The sequence below is a fragment of the Ursus arctos genome, unplaced genomic scaffold (assembly GCF_023065955.2).
Source record: "Ursus arctos isolate Adak ecotype North America unplaced genomic scaffold, UrsArc2.0 scaffold_26, whole genome shotgun sequence".
Lineage (NCBI taxonomy): Eukaryota > Metazoa > Chordata > Mammalia > Carnivora > Ursidae > Ursus > Ursus arctos.
In genome coordinates this window covers 31,778,269-31,788,250 of record NW_026622941.1, presented here as the reverse complement: position 1 = coordinate 31,788,250, position 9,982 = coordinate 31,778,269, and positions in this window count along the sequence as shown.

Sequence of the window (9,982 nt, the reverse complement as noted above, 5' to 3'; positions counted from 1 at the left end):
CCTGGATGGCTCAGCTGGTAACGCTTTCGCCTCCAGTCATGATCCCAGAGTCCTGAGATCTAGCCCTGAGTCCGGCTCCCTGAAGAGAGGGAAGTCTGCTTTTCTTTCTCCCTATGCCCCTCCCCCGCTCATGTTCCCTCCAGCGCGCTCTCTCTCAAATAAATAAATAAATAATCTTAAAAAAAAAAAAAAAAGAACGCTCAGTGCAAAAGAGATCATCCAATGGTTTCCTTTGACATTAAAATCTGAAATAATTTATCAAGGCTCCTTTAAAGTTTTAAGCTGAACATACAAACCTATTCTATTTTGAAGTTCAGCAAATGTTAGGGGCACCTGGGTGGTGCAGTTGGCTGAACGTCAGACTCTTGGTTTTGCTCAGGTTGTGATCTCGGTGTCCTGAGATCAAGCTCCTCATTGGGCTCCCAGCTCAGCGCTGTCTGCTTGAGAATCTCTCTCCTTCTCCCTCTGCCCCTCCCTCCCCACCTCTCTCTCTAAAATAAAGAAATAAATCTTTAAAAAAAAAACTTCAGCAAATTTTAGCAGTTTCTGAGACACGTTTAATAAGGTCCCATTTAATATTTTTAAATATTTTAAACTGTATTTGTAAATATAAAATATTCAATTTCCTTAAGACCTTTGATCATATGACTTAAAATTTTTTCAAGTATGAAATTAGTTCTTATAAAGATATTAAATTAATCTTCTAAATAATGTGATTCTTAAGTTCTCTTCAATATGTCAATACATACACTTAAGAAGGACTTAATTTAAAACTGAAATTCTAAATCAATCACTAAATGATTAAATTAGAACTAAGTGCTTGACATATGTTGCTCTAAAAGGCCATTTTTTAAAAATACCAGGACATTTCAAACATACTCAGGTTCCATAACATAAAAATGTTAATATGATGAATTCTGATTCTCTTCAACATTGCTGTACACTTGACCCTTGAACAATGCAGGGCTCAAGAGCGCCAACCCCACATGCAGCTGAAAATCCAAGTATAACACTGATTCCCCAAAAACTGTACTATTGGCAAGAACAGGAAGACAATACTTTTTACTGTGATAGGACATTTACTGCTCACGCGGAGACAATTAGTATCGCAGAACATTTTAAGTGGATGCTCGCAAAGCTTGAGCTCACTGCAAGAGCAAGGGGAGGTGGTTACAAAATTGCTACAGCAGCACGGCAGGTACCACAATTAATTTCATGCAGTTATGATTTAACACTGCATCTTTAGCTTTGTTTACATTTCTCTTGACTGCCAATGGCATCATGCATGATCTGTGTGTGCACAAGTTTTGATCAATTTCAACTTTTTATAATAGATTCGTATATATTGTATGGTAGTAAACAATTAAATAGACTGGTATCTACATACCAGTTTATATATTCTTGGCATACCTAATTTTTCTCAAACTTTTTTGGTATTTTTTTAAGAATTATTTATTTGAGAGCGAGAGAGAAAGCGCAAGCCAGGGGGAGAGGCAGAGGGAGAAGTAGACTCCCTGCTGAGCACGGAGCCTGACACGGGACTCATCCCAGGACGCTGAGCCCAAGGCAGGCACTTAACCAACTGAGCCACCCAGGCACCCCTCAAAATGTTCTGGTATTGGTATTTCTAAGCTATACAGTTCATCTGAGAGCTTTTTTAAATTGATGTAAACCTCCAAAGAGTTTTCCAATATATTTATTTTAAAAAATGCATTAAAGTAGACCCACGCGGTTCAAATTTGTGTTGTCCAAGAGTCAACTGTACCTAGCTCTAATAGTTTAATAGTTGAAAGATGCTTACTTGATGAGGAAATCATTGTCATCCCAATCAAATTTCAGCATTGCTGTCATTGCTTGGTTTCACAATCAGAGCTTCTGGCTTTGGTGCTGACAGGCTTCTTGTTAGCGATTGATGGAACCGTTTTAGCATTGCTTGTACTCCTACATGAATGCAATTTATAGCTTATGTAAGTCACGTCACGGGGTTCAATTTATGCGTATCTGATTCTTCGGCCAACTCACGCAAGTCGCATAAGTCCTACCCTGCTTATATCACATGATTCATAGTTTGTGCACTTAGTATATGTATATGTCTTTCCCGGCTACTTTGATCAAGAAGAAATCCTACATTTACAATATGTACTTCCTATTTCTTAGGACACCTAACTCTTATGAATATTATAATAATAAACAATTCCATTTTTAATGTTTTAATGGCTTAGTATTACTATTTTCAGGGACCACTCCTGAGTCAGTCAAGATTTTAGTTGAACTGCTTGCAACCAAAACATAAAATTAAAAAATTCCAAAGATCAGTGGTTTTTACAAAACTGGTGCTTTCAATTTTTCTCATATCTGAGGAATACAGGGCTGGGCAGAAAATAGCTGATATGGCGGCTTCACGATGCTCTACTGAAACCTTCTCTTTCTATCAGGCTCCCAACCTTCCCATCCTCATGGATGAAAGATTTTACATGCTTAAAATAATAATAAATTCAGCATATAAACTGGAAAAAAATATTTTATATCTTTTTGAAGTGGGATGTATTTAAGCTTTAAAAGACAGCTTTATTGAGGTATAATTAACATTCAACAAACTGCATATATATAAAATATACAATTTGGTAAGTTTTGACATATGTAGACAACTGAGTACCCATCACCACAATCAAGATAATGAACATAGCCATCCGCTTCAAATACTTCTTTGAGACTCTTTGAAATTTCTTCCTCCTGTCCCCCTTCCCCCAATGCCATCCCGAGACAACCAATATCTGCTTCCTTTTATGAGATTAGTTTGCATTAAATATAATTTTATATAAACTTTATATAACTTTACATAAATTTGTTATATAAATTCTAGTGTGTGCTCATTACTTTTTATTGCTGATTAGTTTTCCATGTACACACATACCACAGTGTGTCTGTTCATCTGTTGATGGACATTTGGGCTGTTTTCATTCTTTGTCCACTACAAATAAAACTTCTATGAATATTAACAAAACATTGTATGGGCATATACTTTTATCTCCATAGAAAATACCTAGGAGTGGGATGGTTGGATAGGTATATTTTTTAACTTTTTGAAGAAAATGCCAGGCTATTTTCAAAAGTGATTGTATCATTTTACATTCTCACTGACAGATGAAAGTTCCAGTCCCATCACATTCTTGCCAACACTTGATATGGTCAGTACATTTATTCTTAGCATAGCCGTTCAATTAGGTATGTAGAATAGTCGTTCTATCAAGCACGCAGAATTAACTACAATGGGTTTTAATTTATATATCCCTGATGACTAATGAATGTTTAGCATTGTTTCAAATGCATATTTACTATCCATATATAGTCTCTGGTGAAGTGTTTTTCTAATTATTACATCCATCTTTTAATTGGGTTTTTTGCTTTATTATTGAATTTCAAGAGTGTTTTATTTATTCTGGATATGAGCCTTCTATTGGATATAAAATTTGCAAATATTTTCCACCAGTCTCTAAGTTGTCTTTTTATTCCTAGCTTACTCAGAATTTTTTTTCTTTATTCAGAAGTGGATGTAATATTTTTCAAAATTTTTTTCTGCATCTGTTGAGATGATCATATAGCTTTTTTAAGGTAAGTTTTTAATATAGTGATTTATATTGATTGGTTTTTGAATGGGAAACCAACTTTGCATTGCTAGGACTACCCACTTGTCCTGATGCATTATTCTTTTAATATATTGTTGGATTTAATTTACTAAGCTTTGTGTAGAAATTTTGCATCTATGTACATGAAGGTTTTATAGTTTTCTTGTAATGCCTTTGGTTTTAGAATTAGGATAATGCTAATGTGTTCCTTCCTCTTCAATTTTCTAAAAGAGTTGGTGTGGAATCATATTATCTCTTCCTTAAATGTTTTGTAAACTTCACCAAGGAAGCCAATTGGACCTGGAATTTTTCTCACGGAAAAGTTTTAAATTACACATGCGTGGTTTCTTAGTGGATGTAAGGCTATTCAGATTATCTATTTGTGTGGGTGTAGTTCATCTATTTTAAGGAATATGTCCATTTCACAAAATCTTTGGCATGAAATGTTTATAATATTCCCTCATTATTCTTTTAATATTTGTGGAATGTACAGTGATGTTACCTCTCTCATTCTTAATACTGGTAATTTGTGTCTTCTAGGGGGCGCCTGGGTGGCACAGCGGTTAAGCATCTGCCTTCGCCTCAGGGCGTGATCCTGGAGTTATGGGATCGAGCCCCACATCAGGCTCCTCCGCTATGAGCCTGCTTCTTCCTCTCCCACTCCCCCTGCTTGTGTTCCCTCTCTCGCTGGCTGTCTCTATCCTGTCGAATAAATAAATAAAATCTTAAAAAAAAAAAATTGTGTCTTCTATTTTATTTTCCTTGATCAGTCTATTGAGAAAATTATCACGTTTATGAATCTTCTTAAAGAATCTTAAAGATTCTTCTTAAAGAAGCAGCATTAGTTTCATTGATTATTTCTGTTTTTCATTTAACTGATTTTCACTCTGACCTTTATTATTTCCTCCCTTCTACTTAGTTTCATTTGCTTTTTCTTTCCATGTTTCTGAAGTTTGAAGCTGAGGTCATTGATTTGAGATTTATTTCTGTTTCAGTTATGGGTGGCTAGTGCTCCGAATTTCTCCTGAGTTGTTTCAGTGGGATCTCACAAATTTTAATTGGTTGTGTTAACATTTTCATTCAGTTCAAAATACTTTCTAATCTCCCTTGTGATTCCATTTTTGAACTCTGGTTTATTTAGAAGTGTGCTATTTTTTAAAACATATTTGGGGACTCTCTAGTATTGATTCCAATTTAATTCCATGTGGTCAGAGAATATACTTTGGATGTCATGAGTCATTGTAAATGTATTAACACTAGTTTTGAAGCCCAAGATGCGATTTAACTTGGGTTATTGTTTTCTTATATATTTGAAAGGAATGTATATTCTGCTATTGTTGGTTGAAAATGTTCTTCAAGCATCGATTAGGTTAATGTTGTTGATAGTGTTATTCAAATCTTTAATATGGTTATGATATACTATTTTCGGTATATGAGTTCTGTCAGTTATTGACAGAGGGGTATTAAATCTTTGATTGTAATTGTGGTTTTGTGTGTTTTTCTGGCATTTCTATTATGTATTTTCAAGCTCTGTTTTTAGATGCCTAAACTTTTAGGATTATGTAATCATAATAGACTCCTATCATTATGAAATGATCTATTATATAGTTTGCTCTAAAATCCTGCCTGTATTAATATAGCCACCCTAGCTTTCTTTTGACTGTGTTAGCATGCTGTATGTTTGTCCATCCTTTTGTATTTAATACATAAAAATAAATATCATAACCTTTAACACATCATTTACATTCAACGTTAGTTTCTTACAGACAGCAAATAGTTGAGTTTTGTGTTTTATATCCAATCTGATCATTTTCATCTTTTAATTCGTGCCCTTAGACTATTTACCTTCAATATGACTGGTGATATGATTGGGTTTTTGGATTGAGGGTTTTTTTTTTCACTTTATCTACTTTTTTGGCTAAATTACTATAATCTCTTTTATATTATTTTGGTGATTGAAGTTTTATGTTATATATCTTTAATATACATAATATTATGTCATTTCACGTATAGTATGAGAACATTACAATTGTATACTTAAAAAAAATTTTGAGTATAGTTGACATACGATGTTACATGAGTTTCCAATATCTTATGCTGTGCTCACCACAAGTGTAGCCACCATCTGTATACATACTATGCTATTACAACATCATTAACTATATTCCCTATGCTGTATCCTTTATCCCCATGATTATTCATTTTGTAACCAGAAATCTGCATCTCCCACTCCCTTTCACCCATTTTGCCCAGCTCCCCACCTCTACAAAGTGCATATTTTCATTTCTCCTCTCCTAGCGTTTGTACTATGGCTGTCATACATTATAGATGTATGCAATCACAGAATTTTGCAAGGACCATAGAATCGTACACAGAGGCTATGCTTCCAGCTATATCCAGGCTTCAACAGTGGAGACCCTCCTGCTGCTGCTGGGTGAAGACACCACAGGCCCAGCTGCCAAGCTGAGACATAGCACATCCCCACCTTGCCCACTGCTGCCACCTTTTCAGGCTGTAGGTCTGCCCTCTACCAGTCTCTGCCATCCTCACCAGGCGGGACATCCCTCTTCATGTTACTGTCTTCCAACTAAAGTCTTGTGCAGATGTGTTTGTTTGGCTGAGCCTGGGTCACATACCTCTCCTAACTCCAAGCATTGCCAGGGAATGTGAGCTTCTGGCCTCTATTTTGGCAAAGTGAGACTCATAATACAGGCAGTTATCCAAAGAGAGCGTGCCCCAATGTGTGAGGAGATCACAAAGTATGATAAATGACTACTATAAGCTGAAAGATTTTTTAAAATGCAGGTGGTATTAGAACATAATTTGGAAAAGAAAAAATTTTAATACAACGCAGGTTTTAAAAATAAAAGACACAAAGCAATTTTGCTACATACCTACAGTATAACAGAAACCTGAAGACTTATTTTTTACTGTCAATATGGGCTTTAAAATTATGAGTACATATAGTTGACTGCTTTTCTCTCTGTCGTTCACACTGTGAGTCTCTCATCCATCCGCATGATAATTGAAAGCCGAGTCTACACTTAGCCTGCAGGTCTGTGAGAAATAGCTGTGATTACCCCAGGGTTCCTGCATGGAAATTTCATGGCAATTTTACAAAACAAAGATCATACAGAAGAAATTGGCTTTGCTTTTCTTGTCAGTGCACTCTTACATTCTTATTTTCTTACCAAATCACTCCCTCATGAATATCTGTCATCATTAGCCAGTGGCAATAACGTGTTTACTGAATCTTTCAGTATTCATCCAAACATCTCTTATAACAATTCAATGATTCAGAGAAAATAATGAAATTATCTTAGCTCTTCAGCTCAGAAACCCATTTGTCTATGTTTTGCAATCTAAGGAATGCTTTTTCGCACTTGGAAGTTTTCTTTCTTTCATTCTTTCTTTCTTTCTTTCTCTTTCTTTTTTTGGATTGGGAAGAGCTGCTAAGTAGTTAATCGCTTCCTTGTTCTCCATAGAGTTCAAAGTAATTTTTCAAGATGACAGACCATTGATTGATAAGTAGATTGACTTAGTATTCAGCTTTAAAATTGTCAAGATTTTCTTTTCAAAGATTTTCAAGCTATGTATCCTATTCTATGTTTTGGGATTTATGCAATTTTTCTTCTATTAGACATTTTTTCTAATATCTAGAATGATATGCAAAACTACAGAATGACAAGCAGGGTGATCCCATCTCTGGTTAGTAGCTGGGTAAGACGTCTATTACAGCGGAGGTACTGCACAAATGTTGTGCTTTGCTGTTTGTAACCTAGGGTTTCCCCCAAATTAATGATGAAACGGTGATCACTAACAGGCCAGATGAATGTAAATATTAAGTAGATTATAAAACCCAAGCAAACCAAAATTATTTACTCTTTAATCAGTTGACATTTCATCAACAATTTTGGTACTGATTAGGAATAAGAATAATTCTATTTTAACAATTTTGTTTTTTATATTAAAACTTTGAGCTGGAGAAAATACCATTTTATTATTTTTTTTGAATATTAAATTTCAGTCCATTGATCTCTCTTCTCCTCTCCACTGAAGTTAACCATGATTTTGTCTCTTTCAATAATTTGGTACATAATGATTCATATGATCAGCTTTTTTATATATGGGCAGTAGGAAAAAACTGAGAATGAGGACAGTGGAGGACAGTGCAAAGGAAAGTGCTTTTCATAAAGTAAACGCTTAAGAAATGGTATATTTATTTCTAATAAAATCTACAGTCTATGCCATAGATTTCTTAAGAAAAAACATGCTTCGTTAAAATCTGACACTGCTCGAGCTACGTATAGAGTTGGGGTCAGGTGGTATGTTACACAAGTACTTTGTATTATATCAAAGTGTTGTTATTTCATTCTATTATGTATAGATGTGGAAAGTGATGACTTATGGACCCAAGCCAAACTAGATTCTATATGGACTGATACCACTCACTCATACACTCATTCATTGATTCATTGATGCATTCATTCAATAAATATTTATGGAGTCCCTATGTGTGCTAGCAATGTGCGAGCCTCAGGGAGTATGGAGGTAAACAGGGAAAGCGCCCTGCTTTCATTTGCTAAAGATGTTCTTTTTAAATTGTGAGCTGATTTACAGATAAAACTTCTCTAATTGCACTTAGGAAGACACATTTTGCAATCACAGGAATAGAGTAGTGAATGCTCCTACTTTTACAGTAAAGGTTCTCTGTCCCACACTCATTGACTCAGCATGAAAATCAGATGAAACTAATTTCAGCATTATTCAAGTGTCATTTAGTGTATTTGAGATATAAAAAATATCCCATGGTATACATTGTAGAAATTGTGAAACAGAGTCTGGAAGGAAATTACCATAGCATTCTTTTGGAAACATTGAGGTTGGCCACTCTTGGTCACTCTTTTTTACCAGAAGTTAGTTTAATGATCATATTTTCCATGTTCAAGTACTACTGGCTGGGAAGACAAAAGCACCCTTCAAAGCGGTTTTTGTTAATGCTATGCAACTTACATGGACAGTAAGTTACACAATTTGTATTACCCAATTTGAAGCTTTTGGTTCTCCCGAGTTAAGAGGATAGAATAGGAAGCTGGAATTTATTAATTTAACCAAATAACTACATAGATCAACTAAAAATATGTTGGTTGTTTCAGATGTTTTCCTTAGTTTGAACATGATAAATACACTTCACGTGGCATGGCAGGTTCATAATATTACCACGCTTACAAATTCAGACAGTCAGTATTACAATTGATTTTACACTTTGGATTCCCAATGCAAAACAAAACCTTTTGAATTGTTTAGAACAAAGGGATTAGTGAGGAGCTCACCCTGTCACAAGATAACATTTGAAAAGTATTTTCCACTGCTAGCCAAAAGATTGAACCTTGCTGAAGAACCAGCATCACACTAAATTAATCACTTCTCAATTAAAGACGATGAGTTGTTGTTAATTTCATTAGTGATTCTACTTTGAAACAAATACTTCCCACTTCTCTCATTTCAGATTACTCGATCCTGTTTAATTAAAGGGTTTCTTGAAATGGCAAGCCAAGTTGTTTTCTTTTAACTGTTATCATTTGTAGTTACACATCTGGGTAAATAAGAAATATTTTGACACTCTGCAAATAAAGTTGAGTGCTATTGGAATTTTTGTCTCTAGTAAAAATGTGGTACACTGTGATTTGTATTGTTAGGTATTTTTATATATGGTCACGTGAGCCTTTTATTACCTGGAATATATTACATTTGAGGATAGGGCCTAGGCACTACATTTTTCCATACTTTGAAAAAATACGATACCTGGAAATGTTGGTGTCCTCTTACCACTTTGGGGGAAACCAGTGGAGGGCCAAACTAATATGTACACTGAGAATAGTAGAGGGGAGAAAAGGATAGCACCTGGAACTTCGATAGCATTTTTCAAAGGGTGTTTATACCATTTCTGATGTTGCCCACCTATAACATTCAAATTCATGCAATGATACCTTTCAGTAATGTATAATAACGTAGTTTGAGTATGGATTTTCTGCCGTTCAGAATTGAAAATATGTAAATATTGATACAATATTATTATCTCGCTTTTACAGAAGAGAAAATCGAAACTTAGAGAAATAAGTAAGTTGCTCAAGTCACGCAGTCAAATAAGTAGCAGAGTAAAGATATGAACGTGGGTCTTTCTGCCTGCAGTATCCAGCTTTGCTCCATCCCCCCATTCCCTGCCCTATTATTCATTTAATAGAACTCTTTCCCCATTCTTCTTATTAATACCATGTTCTTCTTTCCTACTATCCTTTTTTGGCTTGCTTTTATCCTCCGAGGAAAAAGTGTGCTCCTTCTCCCTCTAGCTGGAT